At 45.3% G+C, this 19,367-nt stretch overlaps 1 long non-coding RNA gene across 3 annotated transcripts in view; it reads left to right on the plus strand.

The window, feature by feature from the left end:
- Window positions 1-19,367, plus strand: part of LOC124971846 (uncharacterized) — a 120,101-nt gene that overhangs the window by 86,915 nt on the left and 13,819 nt on the right. For all 3 annotated transcript variants that reach the window (XR_007106391.1, XR_007106390.1, XR_007106392.1), the window contains exons 3-4: window positions 12,707-12,943; window positions 16,344-16,460. This is a non-coding gene — a long non-coding RNA (uncharacterized LOC124971846). The remainder of the gene's footprint in view (window positions 1-12,706; window positions 12,944-16,343; window positions 16,461-19,367) is intronic.

A 19,367-nucleotide genomic window follows, 5' to 3' on the forward strand; every position in this document is an offset into this window, starting at 1 on the left:
CTTTGGGTCTGAGGCAGCAGAAGACATCATGGCAGCAGAAGCAGAGGAGGCCTGTTCATCTCAAGGCAGCTGGAAAACAGAGAAAGAGAGAGAGAAAGAGCAAGCTGTGTGGGTGAAACACACCTGTAATCCCAGCGGCTCAGGAGGCTGAGGCAGGAGGATCCCAAGTTCAAAGCCAGCCTCAGCAATTTAGCGAGGCCCTAAGCAACTCAGTGAGACCATCTGTAAATAAAATATAAAAAAGGGCTGGGGATGTGGCTCAATGTTTAAGGCTCCTGGGTTCAATCCTGGTACTAAAAAAACAAAAAAACAAAAAAACAAAAAAAAAAAAGAAAGAGAATAGCAGGGGTCTCCCATCCCCTTCAGGGCACGCCCCCCCTGTTACCTAACTTCCTCCCATTAGGCTCCACCTCTTAAAGGTTCCACCACCTTCCAATAGTGCCACTGGCTGGAGACCAAAACTTTAACACCTGAACCTTTGGGGGACATTTAAGATCCAAACTATAGCACATCAGTAGGAATCTCTTCCTTTGATTCCTTTCAGACAGAGTTCCACCCCACCTGCTGTGGAATGTCTAGAGAGTCATTTCATCTGTTTTGTCCAGCTTCTAGCTGTTTACACAGGGAAGGCACACGTGGCACTGATCACTCCACTGTGACTAGCAGAGGAATTTACCCCATCTTTTTTTTTTTTCCTCTCCCTCTTGGTTTAATGCCAGATTATGTGGTAGCTATATATCCAACTTTTTAAAATTCTTTTTGTTTTAATTAGTTACACGTGACAGTAGAATGCATTTTGACACACCATATATAAATGGAGTATGACTTCTCATTCTTCTGGTTGTACATGATGTAGAGTTACATGGAATACATAATCTTATATGCACAGAGCGTCATAATGTCCCATTTATTCTACTATTCTTCCTACCCCCATGTCCCCTCCCCTCCCTTCACTCCTCTCTGTCTAATCCAAAGTACCTCCATTCTTCCCTAGCCACCCCCCCTTATTATGAATTAGCATCTGCATATCAGAGAAAACACTCATCTTTGGTTCTTTGGGCTTATTTCACTTAGCATGATATTCTCCAGCTCCATCCATTTATGGGCAGATGCCATAATTTCATTCTTCTTTATGGCTAAGTAGTATTCCACTGTGTATATGGACCACATTTTCTTTATCCATTCATCTGTTGAAGGGCACCTAGGTTGGTTCCATAGTTTAGCTATTGTGAGTTGAGTTGCTATAAACCTGATGTGGCTGTGTCACTGTAGAATGCTGATTTTAAGTCCTTTGGGCATAAACAGGAGTAGGATAGCTGTTACCCCATCATTTTTAGAGAATGCTAGCAATTCAGTTCCTCTTGCACTTGCCTTCGTGTTTCACAACCAATTAATCACCCATTCCTGCCATTTTCTCGCCTACGTCCATTTCCTGTCTCCAGCTGCACTGCTGCTTCTTCAGGTGAGGCAGTCCATAGTTTTAGTTTGGAGTGTTCCAGAATTTTCTAAGCCTTCACCTCTCTAGCACGGCGCCTCTCTACACCATCCCCCATACACTAGCCAGGAAGATCTGTATAAAATACCCACATGACCCTATGTTTCTGCAACCGAAACCTTCCAGCAGCTTCTTACTGCTTTTGACAAAGTCCATTCTTCTGAGCTTGGTTTACAAGACCCTTCCTGTTGAGCCCCAGCCTCTATGCAGACTCCTTCCTGCCCCTCCCTTCTCTTTACCCTCCAGCAACACTGAACTACCAGCCATCCCTTGAACACTGTGCTAGTTCAGAGTTTCTAAAAAGCAGAGGCCCAGACAGAATTAAATGCATGTGAGATTTATATCCAGGGAAGTGCCTCCGAAGGATAAAGGGCAGAGGGAGCAGGCGAACGTGCGTTCTGGCAACTGTGAACGGGTTGAAAAGGAATGGAGGAAGAATCAGACAGGAGAGGCCCCAAATTGGGGTGCAGTCCTCTGAGAATCAAAGTCCTGATCAGGCCGATGGGGACCTCCAGGGGGAACATCGGCCATTAGGGAATTCCACGCCAGAAAGAAAAATGGCTGGGCTCCAGTGCTAATGCTGTGCTCTGTCATTGGTTGAGAACAGACCCAGAAAAATATGTAATGTATACGCAGTGGTGGATCCTGAGAGTGAGGGATCTGGAAACTGTCAGCCAACTACAGTCCTCTGGCAGCTTTTCTGGGAGACGTGCTTAGCACAGGCTCGGCCATGGCCGCCACGAGCATGGTACTCCCCACCCCCACCCCGTGTCTTTGTTAACCCAGTTCCTGCCAGCGGACACCTCCCCCATCCTGTTCCCCCAGGCCTCGGCTTACAGGTCACCTCTTCCAGGAAGCCCACCCTGACTACCTGCCTCAGCCCCCATTCCCTGGCCCAGCACTTCCTGTTTATATTAGAATTGCCCTTCATGCCTTTGAGTCCCTGCCCCTTATTCTGGGGAACCATCTCTTTGTCTCTCCAGTACCTAGTTCAGTGTCTGAGACGGTAGATGCAGAATTGAACTTCACCCGAAAATGATTGCACCTTAAAACTATTGCACGTCCAATCCCCTTGCAAATGCCCGAAAAGGCGTGACCCAGTGCAATGATCCCGGAGCAGCAGGGTACGGTGGTCCCGGTCCCTAACACAGGCCTGCAAGGATACGGATGCAGGAAGTCACTGCTAACCTCTGACAAACCGAGAAAATTGCACCCCCAGCCTTCCCCACCCCCAGGTTATTTGCATTTAAAAGTGAAGGCTGAAAAGGAGAATTCCTTTTGCCAAAGAGGAATTTCAAGCATCTGGGGCTGGCCAGCGAGGTGAATTTTTTTTTAAGGGGCCAGAGGCCCATTCGGGGAGCAAATACCAAATATCCCTTCGAAGGAGGCCATTTTATTCGAATCCTAATAGCAAGGAGAACTCTCCCGAAGACTTGAACCAAGTCCCTAAGGAGGCCCGAATTTGGAAAGACAATGAGAGTGAACGCTGTAGCATTTAAAGAGATATTTCCATTTTCCGTGCTCGGGCTGAATCTCCGCCCCTTCCCCCCATGTTTTTGTCTGCTTCTGCCGGCAGTGCCTGGGATTCTGTCCAGACAGCATGCTGTCAGCAGCATCAGCCAGCAGGAACGCATAATCCTCCCACCCTTTGGTTTTCGAGGGTAATATTAGCTAAGAAAATACTCCAGATCTTTCTCGTTCGTGTGGTGTAACTCGCTCGCTTCAGACATGCGCCTTTCTCCAGTAATTACCTCCCACGCTTGGGGAAATTTCTTTTCTTTTTTCTTTTTTTTTTTTTTTTGCAATCCTGTGTCCAATTCAGTTAACTAGTCAGCGTCTCCCAGGACAAAAAGGCAGCTTTTCAGACTGCAATGTCACTTTTCTTTCATTACCACCCTTCCTCCAGTCAAAGGGGCACGGTGACCTCAAGTTTTAACATTTCTGCAATCAGACGACTCACCGATTCCTTTTTTCCCCACCATCTAAAGCTGTAATGAGATTGATGGTCAGCTAATGACTCACAGCATCTTCCAATGGAGGAAAGACATGTCACAGAGACGCTCCCCCACCCCTTGTCATTACCTTCCTCCTGGCACAAGGATGAGCTCCGATCGGGAGCCCTCCCCATCTCTGCTTAGACACAAAGCACAAAGATAATCCAGACGCGAGACCACCCGAGTTCAGGCCAACGAAATTTATTGAAGATTGATCAGATGCCAAGCTCCATGTCGTACACAGACCTGAATAATTTCATTCAGGCAAAGCATATTGACGCTTGCATGGAGCTGGCACCCAGGGCTTCAAACAATACATGGCGACCCTACTTTGAGTAGCTCGCAGGGGTCAGTCTACACAGGATGATCAAACAATGGGATGATCAGGGGCAAAGAATTGCAGAGGAAGAACCAAGAACATTTCGTGTGGGGAATGGGACGTTTAGGTTCCTTGGAGACCACTTTAATAGCTTCCAAGCCCTCGGCTTTGTTCTACAGTAAGGAAGACGTTAATTTTTTTTTTAAATTTGTGCATATTAATTTTACAGAATAGTGGGTTTCATTGTGACACGTTCGGCCGGCACATAACACAGTGGGATCGATTTCACTCCCCAGTATCTCCTCTTGCCATCACCCCCCCACCCTTTTCTGTCCCTCCTGGTGTCCCCTTCCCCCCCTGGTGTCCTCCCCCCCCCCCTTTTCCGTGCTAGCCTCCACATAGGACAGAAAACACATGGCACCTCTCTTTCTGGGTCTGGCTTACTTTGCTTAGCGTGATGTTCTCCAGGTGTACCAATTCTCCTGCAAGTGACATAATTTTGCTCTTCTCTGTGACTGAATAAAACTTCATCGTGGATGTAGACCTCAATTTTTTATCCATTCATCTGTTGCCAGGCATCAAATCTGGTTCCATAACTTGGCTATAGTAATACATATTTTTAATTGATGTTTTTATTGAGATCATTGTGAATTCACATGTAGTTATAACAAATAATACAGAGAGCCAGGTGCAGTAGCAAGCACCTGGAGTCCCAGCTATGTGGGAGGAAGCAGCAGGAGGATCACTTGAGCTCAGGAGTTCCGGCCAGCCTGGGCAACACAAGACCCCATGACCCCATCTCTTTTTTTGGTACGGGGGATTGAACCCAGGGGCACTTAACCACTGAATCATATCTCCAACCCTCTTTATTTTTCAGACAAGGTCTCACTGAGTTGCTTAGGGCCTTGCTAAGTTACTGAGGCTGGCCTCCAACTTGCAATCCTCCTGCCTCAGCCTCCCAAGCCACTGGGATTACAGGATGGCACCCTCTCACCCAGCTAAGATGCCATCTCTTAAAAAGAAAAAAAAAAGAAGAAGAAGAAGAAGAAGGAAGGAAGAAAGAAAGAAAACTGGACAGAACCTCACACACTGCCCAGTTCTCTGCAATGGTAACATTTTAGAGAACTATATTGTAATCTCACAACTAGTATGTGGATGCTGATATAATCCACCCAGCTTATTCAGATTCCCCTAGTTTTACTTGTACTAGTTGTAAAGTGTGTTTGTGTGTATTTTTAGTTCTCCACAATTTTGTCCCTGTGTAGCTCCCGTATCCATCACCACAGACCCCCTCCTGTTACCCTTGAAACCACACCCACCTCTCTCTCACCCCTGTCCCCAACCCCATTTCAAAAGTGTTGTCATTTCAAAAGTGTTGTCATTTCAAAATTGTTACATAAATGAGATCATATAAAACTTTGGGGGTTGACTTGTTTTCACCCAGCATAATTATCTAGCGGTTTATCCATGTCGCGCAAGTAGCAACAGTTCTTTTCTTCCTGTTGTTAAGAAGTAACAGAAGACTACATGTTATGGAATTCCATCGTAGGGAATCCCAGGTTCCTTAACCAGTCATCTGTTGAGGAACAGCTGGGCTGACTCTGGTTTAGGCTATTATAAATAATAGGACCACTTGAGCTATGAACATTTGTGTACAGGTTTTCGTGTGGATATGAATCTTCTTTTCTCTGACACAAACAGGAGTGTAATTGCTGGGTTTCATTTTTGTTTTTTTTTAATGGTGCTGAGGAATGAACCCCCCCAGGTCCTCATGCATGCCAACAAGCACATGCTCTGCCACCGAGCTATACCCCCAGCCCCCGTATCTAATTTTTAGAGAAACCCATAAATTCTTTTCCAGGGTAGCTGTATCATTTTACATTTCCACCAGCAATGTATGACTGATCCAGTTTCTCGTCATCCTCACCAGCAAGTAAGTTGTCACTGTTTTTAATTTGTCCCTGTGTAGCTCCTGTATCCATCACCACAGACCCCCTCCTGTTACCCTTGAAACCACACCCACCTCTTTGCACGTGTCCCTTGGCCATTTGTACGTCATCTATGGTGAAGTGTCTCTTCTTGTGTTTTGCCTATGTTTAATTGGATTGTTTGTATTTTTATTGCAAGGTTTTGAGAACTTTTTAGAAATATATTCTGGCAGGGCGCAGTGGCAAATGCCTATAATCCCAGCGGCTCGGGAGGCTGAGGCAGGAAGGTCTCAAGTTCAAAGCCAGCCTCGGTAACTTAGAGAGGCCCTAGGCAACTCAGCGAGACCCTGTCTCTAAATAAAATACAGAAAAGGGATGGGGATGTGGCTCAGTGGTCAAGCGCCCCTGGGTTCAACCCCCAGTATTAAAAAAATTAAAAATTAAAAAAATATATATTCTAGGGCTGGGGAGATAGCTCAGTTGGTAGAGCACTTGCCTCTCAGGCACAAGGCCCTGGGTTCAATTCCCAGCACTGCAAAAAAAAAAAAACACACACACACACACACACACACATGCACACAAATATATATTCTAGATGATGGTCCTTTGTCAAATATGAGGTTTGTAAATATCTTCTCTCAGCCTATAGTTTGTCTTTTTATTTGTCTTCACTGGAGATTCTGGCATGTGAAAGTTCTTAATTTTGATAAGTTACAACTTAGGAATTTTCCTCTTCTAGCGCATGCTTTTGGTGTTAAGTCTAAGAACTCATTCTTCACCTAGCTCTAGATCCTGAGGACCTTCTGTGTTGTTTTTCTCCAAGTGCCTCTTAGAAAACTTTTACCAATTTTAGTGGAATCATAGCAGAGCTTAATGGAATCCAGGCAGTGACTTAGAGTTTAATAACAACACTGTATAGTCTGCTCCAGCTGCTGTAACAGACACCACAGGCTGAGTGGCTTAAGCAGCAGAACTTGATTTTCTCATGGTTGCGGGTGCTACAAGTCCAAGATCAAGGTGCATCAAGGTTGGTGTGTGGTGAGGGCTTTCTTCCTAGCTAGCAGCCAGTCTCTTCTGTATTCTCACGTGGCCTTTCTTCTGTGTGTATGTGCTCAAAGAGAGAGAGACAGAGAGAGGGAGAGAGAGCGCATCTGTTTCTCTTGGTGAAAGTGCGCCAATCCTGCGCAATCACAGACCCACTCTACGACCTCCTTTAACCTCACAGCCTCCGCAAAGGCCCGGTCTCCAAGTAACCCTCACACGGAGGGTTCAGGCTCCAGCACAGGAGCTGCAGGGAGGGGAGCAGACCCAACTCAGTCCATGACAGCACGGTCTCAGCACACCCTAAGAGCTTCTCTGGCTTCTGTGGCTCAACCTGTGCTGGTTGCCACAGCCAACATTATGTGCAGGCACAGGTGCCAAAATAGCCTGGCACTGAGCGGGTGACCATCGCGCGTGGGTGTCAGTGTATTCCCGTTCCCCTCCCCCTCGCCGATTTCCTGGGAAACCCTCCTGCCCCTCCCACTTTGGTAATGAGGTTGTTACCCTAAGAACTTCTTAGTACAGCACGCCATGTTAGCCTGGGCAGTCGATTAGTCCAAGAAAGGGACTAGATGCAAGCTGTGCCACTCACAAATTTTCTCTACAAGTTTTGACTCAACGTTTAAACTCACTTTAGCTGTTCTTTTTTTTTTTTTTTTTTTTTTTTTTTTTTTTTTTTTTTTGTAGTCCAGCGGAACCCAGGGCCTCATGCATGCTGGGCAAGCGCTCTACCACTGAAATATATCCCTCGTCCTTAGCTCTTCTACCTAACTAAAGAAATCTAAACTTGGGAGCCCTTGGGGAAGGCTATTTTCTATGTGACTGGAAACAGGAACAAGAATTGTTCATGAGAAAGAAAATGGAAGAGATGCAAAGCGAGAGAAAGAGATAGAAACAAGGAACTGAGAGTATTCTAACCCCAAACCCTTTCCACTGAATCCTGTCCTTGGGTTGTATGAAGCACCTGAAAATAAATTTACTTTATTTTCTTTACTTTAAAGAGGGAAGGAGGAGAAAAGGGTAGGGAAGAGAAGACAACCCAACATACCGCTGTCCAACCTCCAGTCCCTCCTTATCCTAGTGTGTTAGTCAGCTTTCATTGCTATAACAGAATACCTGAGAAAAACAACTTAAAGGAGGAAAGACTAATTCTGGCTCATGGTTTCAGATGTTTCAGTCCATGGTCTCCTAACCCCATCCCTTTTAGGCCTGTGGTGGGACAGAAACATCATGGCAGAAGGACTTGGCAGAGAGAAGCTGCCCAAGAAGCAAAGAAAGAATGAGAAAGGGCTAGAGACAAGATATACCCTTCTAGGGTCCACCCTGGGTAACCCACCTCTTCAAACTAGGCCCACCTCCTATGGTTTCCACCCCTTCCCAACAGTCCATTGAATTATGAACCCATTAGCGAATTGACCCATTGAAAAGACCAGAGTCATCATGATCCAGTCCCTTCCCAAATCCACACCTCAGAAAATGGCTGCATTGGAGAGGAGCCTTCAGCACCTGTCTCAGGGGGCATTCCAGGTTCAAACTGTAACACCCAGTGACACCTTTAATACCTTCCAAACGGACCTCGTTTGGCATACTCTTCAAAGAACCGCAGTCCAATAAAATATAATGTGAGTCGTACATTCGTTTTCAATTTTCTAGCAACCACATTAAAAAAAATTTATTTTTGGTACTTAACCACATCCCCACACCCCAGCCCCATTTTGTATTTTATTTAGAGACAGGGTCTCACTGAGTTGCTTAGCACCTCGCTTTTGCTGAGGCTGGCTTTGAACTCACGATCCTCCTGCCTCAGCCTCCTGAACCACTGGGATTACAGGCGTGCACCATGGTGCACAGCTTTTGAAAAATTTTTTATTTGTTCTTTTTACTTATACATGGCATTAGAATATATTTTGATATATTATACATACACGGAGTGTAACTTATTCTAATTAGGGTCCCATTCTTGTGGTATACATGATGTGGAGTTTCATTGATCATGTATTCATATATGAACATAGGAAAGTTACGTCCAATTCATTCTACTGCCTTTCCTATTCCCATCCCCCCTCCCTTCCCTTCATTCCCCTGTCTAATCCCCTGAACTTCTATTCTACCCCACTGCTTATTGTGAGTTAGCATCCGCATATCAGAGGACATTCAGCCTTTGGTTCTTTGGGACTGGCTTATTTCACTTAGCATGATATTCTCCATTTCCATCCATTTACAGGCAAATGCCATAATTTCATTCTTCTTTATGGCTAAGTAGTATTCCACTGTGTATAAGGACCACGTTTTCTTTATCAATTCATCTGTTGAAGGGCACCTAGGTTGGTTCCATAGCTTAGTTATTGTGGACTGAGATGCTGTAAACATTGATGTGGCCATGTCACTGTGGTGTGCTGACTTTAAGTCCTTTGGGTATAAACTGAGGAATGAGATAACTGGGTCAAATGGAGGTTCCATTCCAAGTGTTCTGAGGAATCTCCATACTAGCAGCCAAATTTTTAAAAAGAAACATGTGAAATAAATTTTAGTAATGTATTTTATTTAACCTAGTGTATCCAAAATATTATCATTTTGACATGTAATTATTTCAACATGCAACTCTAAATTTTAAAAATTGTCCCAGGCAATTCTCGTTCAAAAGGTTTGGGAAAATAAACTACCAGTTGCCTCAAGAGTCTTAGAAATTCCCCTGGGAAGTAGAAGCTGAAGGCCACCTCTGGGCTTCTACGAGGCTCCTCTGTGGCAGCCCTGTGTCCTGGGAGCCAGAGCAACCCTATTTCAACTTGGCGACCAACTTGTCTGCTTCCTGAGGCCCCTTCTAAATACGTCTGTGATTCTAGTTGACCCCATAGGAGCTAAGAGTAGGGACTCCCTTCCTCATCAATATTATCTGTCTAGCCGGGTGTGGTGGCGCTCGCCTATCATCCCAGCGACTGAGAGGCTGAGGCAGGAGGATTGCGAGTTCAAAGCCAGCTTCAGCAAGTTAGTGAGGCCCTAAGCAACTCAGTGAGACCCTGTTTCTTAATCAAATACAAAATAGGGTGGGGATGCGGCTCAGTGGTTAAGTGCTCCAGAGTTCAGTCCCCAGTACCAAAAAAATCGTTCATCTATCTGTCTGTCCGTCTGCCTATGCATCTATCATCTCTCTTCAGATGGGCTCTGCTGTCAGAAGTTTCTATTTTTGATTTTTGACTCTGTGCCTCTTTGTTGTCATGACTTTAGGCAAATTATCTCAACTTCTCTGAGTTTCTTTTTCCACACTTGTAAAATGGGGCTCATGGTATTACCTGCTTATCAATCATTGAATGAGGATTAAACAGCTATGAAACAGTGAGGTTGAAAAGCATAATGGCATATGTTAAGTGTATTATAAGTCGTGGCCATTATTATGCAAGACCCGTTCTTTAAAGGGATTAACAGCTTTTGGGGGAGGGCGTTTACTAGGGATTGAACCCAGGGACCCTTAACCGCTGAGACACACATCCACAGATCTTTTTACTTTGAGACAGGATCTCGCTAAGTTGCTTAGGGCCTCACTAAATTGATGAGGCTGGCCTCCAACTTGTGATCCTCCTGCCTCAGCCTCCTGAGTCACTAGGATTACAGGTGTGTACCACAGCACCTCGCTAATTTGTGGGCTTTCTTTTGGACTGACAGCTTTCTAACGACTCATAAGAACAGAAAAGTCACCTACACAGGAAACAGACGCTTCACATTTTCATGTGTTACTATACCAAAGGCTCAGCACAACACGTAGTCCACATTTGGGTTTCCAATTGAAGACCAAAATAAAATTCAAGTCCTTTCCTGTCTTAGCATCTATCCACTGTTTAAATTTTGGGTTCTTCAGAGGAAATTCTTCTTGTACGGTAGACCCTTCTTCCCTTTCCAGTAAGTTAACGAATATCTGAGATCTTTTAACATCCTCATTGAACACGACCACTTTCCATTGCATTCGCTTCTGTCATTCGAAGTGATTTTCCTCTGGAGCATACAGAGGTAATTTTAAACAGTGGCCCTGGAAACCGCTTTTTACTGGTAGAAAAAGAACTCCTGAGGTGATCTGTAAGTGGGTTAGCTAGAGTCCACCCACATCCCCACAGAGCTAAATGCCCTTGTTACAATGGAAGGAGGACTTCACAGAGAGAAAAAGAAACAGCAGAGAATTCACGCTGGAGGGGACTCTGGAAAATATGCGATGCAATCTTTTTGTTTCCTTTTTTTCTTTTTGTGGTACTGAGGATTGAACCCAGGGGTGCTCTACCACTGAGCCACAACCCCAGCTCTTTTTATTCTTTTCTATTTTATTTTTGAGACAGGGTCTTGCTAAGTGGGCTAGGTTGGCCTCAAATTTACAATCCTCTTGCCTCAGCCTCCCAAGTAGCTGGGATTACAGATGTGAGCCACCATGCCTGGTGTTGACACAGTCTTTCTTAAATGTCACACCCCTGAGCACCTGCCAAGCCTGCGACTCTACAGCGGCCCTTACGTATTGCAGGGTGCTTGGGACGTGCCTGACCTATCTGCTACCTGCCGAGACTGGCTTGCCCACCTGAGTCCCGGCATGGTACTTGATAGGTACTAGGTGTCTGATAAGCGCATGAGGTGCATGTGGTCTTGTAACAGCGCGCTGTGACATGGTATCTGGCAGTAATAAAAGATCAGAGGGAGATCTTTAGTTACCATGATTTTTGTTCCCAGGGTATGTGTCGTCTTTATGTTTTTGCTCTTCATGGGGCTGAGTTTCTGTAAAATGTGGCTGACATTTTAAGAGACGTTTAAAATGTGGCCGACTGAGGAGGTCCCCAGGGATAATGTGAAACATAATTAGCTGGTAGAGACTTCAAAGTGCTTCGAGAGTTAAAGATCCTCAACTTACCACACCTTCAAAGTGGACATTTTGACTACCAACTAGGAAAAAACCTGCCTGCAAATGAAGCTTAAACGAAGAAAACTTGTAATAAGTGAAGGACACGAAGATGTCTTCTGATGACATCATCCAAGTACCTGGATCCAACCGTACCTGAAGTCAGTGTGCCTGCACTTGTCTCTCCTATGAGCTTATACGTTGGCTTTTCATTTAAGCCAGGATGAGTTAGGCTTCTGTCACTTGTCACCGAAAGAGTACTAGTGACTAGAATAAAGATCAAACAATTAGAGAACCATAAAATCCAATATATATTAAGTGTTATGCTGCATAACCTGATTAAAAATTTGATGCAAGTCCAGAGGCACAATAGCTGTGGGAAGCTAACCGAGGTAGTGGAACTTGGGCAGGGCATAATCCCTGTTATAATCATGAAGGGACATAAAGGACTGTGTAGCTGGTAGGCTGTCACAATGTAGTGTAGTACAATATGGAATAGTATAGTACAGTGTACAATCCCAGCATATTAGACAGGAAGAAGGATTTACCAAGGGCAATGCTAATCTTTAACCTCTTTTGAGAGTACTAAGAGGACTGGTGGAGGAGGGTTAGATTCATGCCAATCCTGGAGCTGCTGGGTCAGACCTGATACCTCTTTTGTGAAGGGAGAGCTGAGGAGACTCTGGTGCTGGATAAAGCCCAAGGAAGGAGTCAGACTGAGAACAACAATCACATTAACTTGAAGGTAGCAGGGCAGGATGGTTCTGTGGTGCAGTTTAAGATTGAGACATACACCAGGCCAGCTGCGGTGGTGCATGCCAGTAATCCCAGAGGTTGGGGAGGCTGAGTCAGGAGGACCAAGACTTCAAAGCCAGCCTCAGCAACTTAGCGGGGCCCTCAGCAACTCAGCGAGACCCTGTCTCTAAATAAAATGTAAAAAAGGGCTGGGGATGTGGCTCAGTGGTTAAGCGCCCTGGATTCAATCCCCAGAACCAAAAAAAAAAAAAAAAAGGGCATACACCACTTGGTAAACTAATGAAAGCCTATTGTGAATGACAGGGTTTGTCGATGAGGCAGATCAGATTCCGATTTGATGGGCAACCAATTAATGGAACAGACACACCTGCACGGTTGGAAATGGAGGATGAAGATACAATTGATGTGTTCAGCAACAGACAGGAGGGTCTACTAAAGAGCGAACCTGTGACTTTACTCCAGAACCCCGTTCTTACAGACCAAGAGTACATGCTCAATTAGAAGACGGCAATTTGGTCCCCCCACATCTTTACTACTACGGTATAGTTTCTCTATTCTTTCATTCCCCCGACCCTTTCTTTTATTGTACATGAAACAACTGGTGTATGTACACAAGCGTGTTGCTATTTTTTGTTGTTGTTGTTTTGGGTACCAGGGATTGAACCCAGGGATACTTAACCTCTGAGCCACCACCCCAGCCCTTTTTATATTTTATTTAGAGACAGTGTCTCCTAAGTTGCTTAGGGCCTCGCTAAGTTGCTGAGGCTGGCTTTGAACTCTCCATCCTCCTGCCTCAGCCTCCTGAGCTGCTGGGATTACAGGCGTGCCCCGCCGCGTCCAGCCTATTGCTTTAAAAAAAGAAAAACAAAACAGAAAAACCTAAATGGCCAATGATGTTTTGATTGACATCAGATGAAGACGGGGTGGGGAGAAACGCTGGTCCTGTAAACATAGCCCCTTCCTCCATTAGTGGCTTGCTCATCCCGCTCTTATCTTTATATTCCAGGAAGTTAGTTTTCTGTCACTGTTTTAACAAAAAAGAAAAGAAAAACCTGAACAACATAAAAATCCTTGCATACCTTATTCAACTGGAGAATTTTAGTGTTTTTCACTTATCCTTGTAAAACCAAGGATAATTTTATAGCTTTTTGTACGTACCTGTTACCTGTAGGGCAATCTGTCTTTAAGGAGGGGTAAATTACTCTTAAAAAAGGAAAGATTCCTAGATAATTTTCCCTTCAAGTCAAGCATCTTGTTGTTGAGTTTGGGGTTTTTTTTTTTTTTTTTGTACCAGGGATTGAACTCAGGGGCACTTGACCACTGAGCCACCTCCCCAGCCCTTTTTTGTATTTTATTTAGAGACAGGGTCTCACTAAGTTGCTCAGGGCCTCCCTGAGTTGCTGAGGCTGGCCTCGAACTTGCAATCCTCCTGCCTCAGCCTCCCAAGTCACTGGGATTACAGGTGTGTGCCACTGTGCCTGCACCTCGCTCAAGCATCTTGTTGTTTAAATAATTTCTTCTTTAAAAAAAAAAAAAAAAAAAGATTGTTAGCATTCCTAGTCATCCAAGCATACCTAGCATCTGGGCTGAGAATTTTCCCTAGTCTAGAACAGTGGTTCTCAACCTTGGTTGCACATTTGAATCACTTAGGGAGCTTTTTAAAAAAAAATCCAGATACACAAGCTGCACCCCAGTCCAAGTAGATCACAATCACGGAGGTGAGAACCAGGCCTCAGTGTTTTTAAAAATTCCTCAGGTGCTTCCCCTGGGCAGCCAGGTTTGAAGACATGCTCTGAGATAGTGCTCTCAAACTTTAACACGTCTTTGAATTTTGTTTTAACAAGATTCAGATACAGAGGGTGTGGAGTAGGCCCAGAATTCAGGGAGTTAACTATAGGGGGGGCGAGTTCTTTCCAATGCGCCCAGCCAGATTACCCAGAAATAACCTTTGGACAGCTAAGTGTGGCGAAAGGTCGATGAGTCACATGACTGTCCCCGATCTGACACAGGATATAGGATGACCAACTGTCCTACTTTGCCTGGGACTCAGGGAGTCCCGGGAGATGGGGCTTTGAGTATTAAAACAGGAGAAGTCCTGGACCAACCAGGATGGTTGGTTACCCTACTGGTCCCCGACCTTCTGGTCAGTGAAGTTCTGACCCCTGTTACAAAAGCTTTTCCAACCAAACAGGCACTGTTGATTAAGTGGGAGCAAAGAGAAGCTCAGAGGACGGTCCTGGGAGGAGAGAAGGAAATCCTCGGGCACATAATCCTCCCAAAGGCCATCAGTAGATCTGGGGACAAGAGCAGGAACGTGTGTTTTACGTGACTTACAGGCACTGGCCAAAGAACAAGTGTCCAGTAAATTAAGGATATTACAGATCCAGGGGACTTCTATTGGAGATTCATGAACTGGGCAGCATTCTGTCTTTTCAGAAGTGACCCAGACAAGGGTGAGAAAGGAAAATCCTCCCAGTCGTTCATTTTGTTGGGAACCAGAGTGGCCAGAGGAACAGACCCACACTGCCTCACGGGAGCGGCTAAAGCGTTGTCTGTTTGGCCAGGGACTTGCCAGCACACTACGCAGGCCCGTTAGGGACGCGGCGCCAGGTCTTTTCCAAACTCCTCTGGCAATAGATCCTAGGGAGCCGGTAGAGCAGCACAAGAGAAGGTGCCACCAGAGTTAATGGCAAAGTGCTACGCATGTCCAACTTCATGGCTCCATAGATCAGTTAATGCCCAGCACATGATGGGGCATTTTTGAAGAAGCTTTAAAAGTAGCTGTTGATTTTTATTTATTCATTTATTTTTTTTTAGGTGCTGGGGATTGAACCCAGGGCCTTGTGCTTGCAAGGCAAGTCCTCTACCAACTGAGCTATCTCCCCAGCCCTGATTTTTATTTTTATTTTTTGCGGTGCAGGGATTGAACCCAGGGCCTTATGCATACGAGGCAAGCACTTTACCAGCTGAGCTACATCCCCAGTCCTAACTGTTGACTTTTATTGAATGCTGTTACATGATCTGCAAAGATGGGCATGTTTTTTTCTCTATTAATGTCATGTATGGGAGTAAAAATATTCTTAAGATAAACCCCACTTGGTGATGGTAATTCATATTTTTTAAATGATGCTGGATTTTGTTTGCTGATATTGTATTTAGGATTTTTACATTGATATTTGTAATTATTATTGGTCTGCAGTTTCATTTCTAGGCTTGACTCTGATATTAACTTTTTTTTTTTTTTTTTTTTTTTTGGTGCTGGGGATTGAACCCAGGGCCTTGTGCTCATGAGGCAAGCACTCTACCAACTGAGCTATCTCCCCAGCTCTTAACTTTTTTTAAAGAGATCTTTTTTTCTAAATATTTTAACCGTAGGCAGACACAATATCTTTATTTTATTTATTTATTTATATGTGGTGCTGAGAATCGAACCCAGTGCCTCACACATGCCAGGCAAGTGCGCTACCACTGAGCCACAACCCCAGCCCCTTTGATATTATACCTCCTCCTCCTCTTGCTCCTCCTCCTGCTTCTCCTCCTGCTCTTCCTCTTCTTCTTCTTCCCCCTCCTCCCCCTCCTCCCCCTCCTCCCCTCCCCCCTTCTTCTTCTTGTCCTCCTCCTCCTCCTCCTCCTCCTCCTGCTCTTCCTCTTCTTCTTCTTCCCCCTCCTCCCCCTCCTCCTCCTCCTTTTTGTTTTAATTTGGTACCAGGGATTGAACCCAGGGTCACTCAACCACTGAACCACATCCCCAGCCCTTTTTATTTTTTTATTTTGAGACAGGGTCTCACTAAGTTTCATACGGCCTCACTAAGTTGCTGAGGCTGGCTTCGAACTCGTGATCCTCCTGCCTCAGCCTCTCAAGTCGCTGGGATTACAGGAGTATTTCCTTCTTTAACTATGCTCTGTCACTTATAAGGCATTAAAACCATCCCCTCCTTAGAGATTTGCTAGAATTCTGTCCTGGGTCCCTCTGGATCTGGCGCGTCATGCACCTTGACCATCAACCGTGGGTCCCGCTGAGTCTCTGGATCAGCTCAAGCCTCGGTCAGGAAAGCTGGTAAGTAACCCTCTGGCCCATGGCTGTCTTTCTGTTCTTTCTATTTGCTGCACTCCATCTTATCCTCTGCTCTTCCCCCTCCTCCAAAGCTCTGTCTTTGTGTCCCATGTCACCCCGAGTCTCACCATTTCAAGGAAGTCCTCCACGAATCCTGCAAGTCATTTGCAGGATTGCTTGAGGAATATTGGTCATCCCCGGCTTCCGTGCGCTGTCATGACTTATTCCATTAACAAGCTGATGAATCGGTGTCGAGCTAGAATATGTCTAGAGTCCTCGTCAGCTCGCATTTTCTGGGCTCCCTTTTTGGGTCGTGCTGTGGGGCAGAGGGGAGATGGGCAAAGCAGCCAGCTGTGGTAAATTTGTAGCCTCCTTGCAGTCAGATCTGCTCAGAACTGGGAGAAGCCCTTTTCCTACTTCAAAGATCCCGCTGAGAACAATGTGGCAGGCGCCAGCCCTCGACTGGCCGGACAATTCTCAAGGAATGCTCGACACAGGCCAGAGAGCTGAGTGCCAGCAATCTTGGGACAGAGCCTTTGCCAGGAGATTCCCTGCCTCGGTGAGCTGAGCCGAGAGGGAAATGGCTGTAAATGCCACTGATTAATCACCAAGGTGACACTCGCCATCCCAGCACTCTGCTCCTCTCCTTTGCAAACCATCACCTCCCACCCTGCCCCGCCCCTTCTAGAAAGACCCCAAGTGACGGTTGCTGTCTTGACATCTCCTGGGATGGTTTTCTTGGCTGGTGCCCAAGTATCTTTTGCCTTGCATGAGGGCGTTGGGGAGGGAGGGAGGGGCCAGGTGATCTAGCTCTTGCATTGTGTGATTCTCTTATTCCAAATTCTGAGAATTCCTTTTTCCTTTTAAAAGAGTGAACTAATTCCACTTTGACAGCATTACTTGGACTCCATCCAGGGGAAAGAAGTAGGGGATTCCAGGGATCTGAGTCATCTAGCCACTGGAGCTGGACACAGTTCTTTGGTCCTTTTCCCCTGGCAAGGACAAACTCTCTGTCAAGGTCACATAATGTTCTGAATCCACACACACCAAGTGGCCTGTTCTAGCCACTGGCAGCTTCTGGCAGGATGAGGGACCCGAACAATTTTGTCCTTAGAAAGGAGTGTCGCTCTGGCTGTGAACTAAGAATCTGGTATGAGGCAAAAGACTGAGTACATGGCTGGGTCCTGAGTTTGGCTGGTTTCAAAAAAAAAAAAAAAAGTGTCTATTAGGAAGATGGAATGCTATACAGCAGTGAAAAAGAATGCCCCACGTCCACCCTGTCCACATGGACTAATTTTGAAAACATAATGCTAGAGAGAAAAAGCAAGTTCCAGAAAGACATAGAGAATGTGTTACCATTTATAAAATGTTAAAATATGCTGTGGTTTGGATGTGTTTTGAGTGTGTAGCCAAGGGTTCCTGTGTTGGCAGCTTGGTCCCTAGTGTAGTGTTGCTATGTGGTGGTAGAACCTTTAAGAGATGGGCTTAGTGGGAGTTGATGAGGTCACTGGGGACATTATCCTCAGAAGGGATCGAGATAGCTCTCATAGGACCCTGAGTTAGTTCTTACAAGAGCAAGTTGCTGCCAGGTATGGTGGCACATGCCTTTAATCCCAGCGATTCAGAGGCTGACTCAGGAGGATCGCAAGTTCAAAGCCAGCCTCAACAATTTAGCGAGGCCCTAAGCAACTCAGTGAGACCCTGTCTCTAAATAAAATACAAAAGAGGGCTGCAGATGTGGCTCAGTGGTTAAGCACCCCTGAGTTCAATCCCTGGTACCACAAAAAAAAAAAAAAAAGCAAAATAAAACAACAACAACAAAAATAGCAAGTTGCTATAAAAGAGCAAGCCTGACCTCTGGGTTGCTTCTGGCTGCCTAACTCACCAAGTGATCGCTCCCTCTTGCATGTAATTCCATTGTGACATCTGCCATGTTGTGCCATAGCCAGGCACTCTCACCAGATCTGGCGCCATACTGTTTGGATTTTCAGCTGCCTGAACTGGGAGCTGAACAAACCTCTTTTCTTTATAAATAGCCCAGACTCGGGTATTTCATTATAGTAACAGAAAATGGACTAATATATTTAGGATTTATAGTAAGTGTATATGTGACATGTGTAATAAAAGAATAAAATTACACATGGAGATAATAATATGGTACCAACTTTGTGGTTGTCTCAGGGGCAGGGAGAACGAGAGTGAGAATTGGTACAGCTCTAGCTGTATCTGAGATGTTATATCATTGGCTGGGTGTTCATTATATTGTTCTGTGTGCTCTTTATATATCTGGAGTATCTCATGATGTTTTTGTGTGTTTGTTTTGTTTTGTTTTGGTACTAGGGATTGAACCCAGGGTACTTTACCGCTGAACTACATCCTGCACTTTTCATTTTTATCTCAAGACAGTGCATGTTGGCCTCAAACTTACCATCCTCTTGCCTCATTTTCCCCAGTAGCTGGGATTATGGGCACACACCACTGCACCTGGCCCTTGATGCCTTTTTTTCTTTTTTATACTGAGGAATTAACCCAGGAGTGCTTAGCCATTGAGCTACATCCCCAACCCTAAGTTGCTTAGGGCCTCTCTAAGTTGCTGAGGCTGGCCTCCAACTTGCAATCCTCCTGCTTCAGCCTCCCGAGTTGCTGGGATTGCAAGCATGTGTCCCTGCAGCCGGCTCCATGATGATATTTTAAAAGTGGAAAGAAAAGTTAGGTTTCAGCAGGCTTGAGTATAATGTTAAACTGCCAATTTTTTTATGGACTGGGACAGTCCCTCAATCATGACTGCTCAAGATGCCAATGTCACATGAGCAAAATTACTTCTGTGTCCAGGGACTTTCCTTCTGATTTTAGCCCAGACTGTCAACAGCCCCCTTCTCCCCATGGCTGGGCCACCCCTGCTCCTTTTCC

Source organism: Sciurus carolinensis, chromosome X (assembly GCF_902686445.1).
Source record: "Sciurus carolinensis chromosome X, mSciCar1.2, whole genome shotgun sequence".
Lineage (NCBI taxonomy): Eukaryota > Metazoa > Chordata > Mammalia > Rodentia > Sciuridae > Sciurus > Sciurus carolinensis.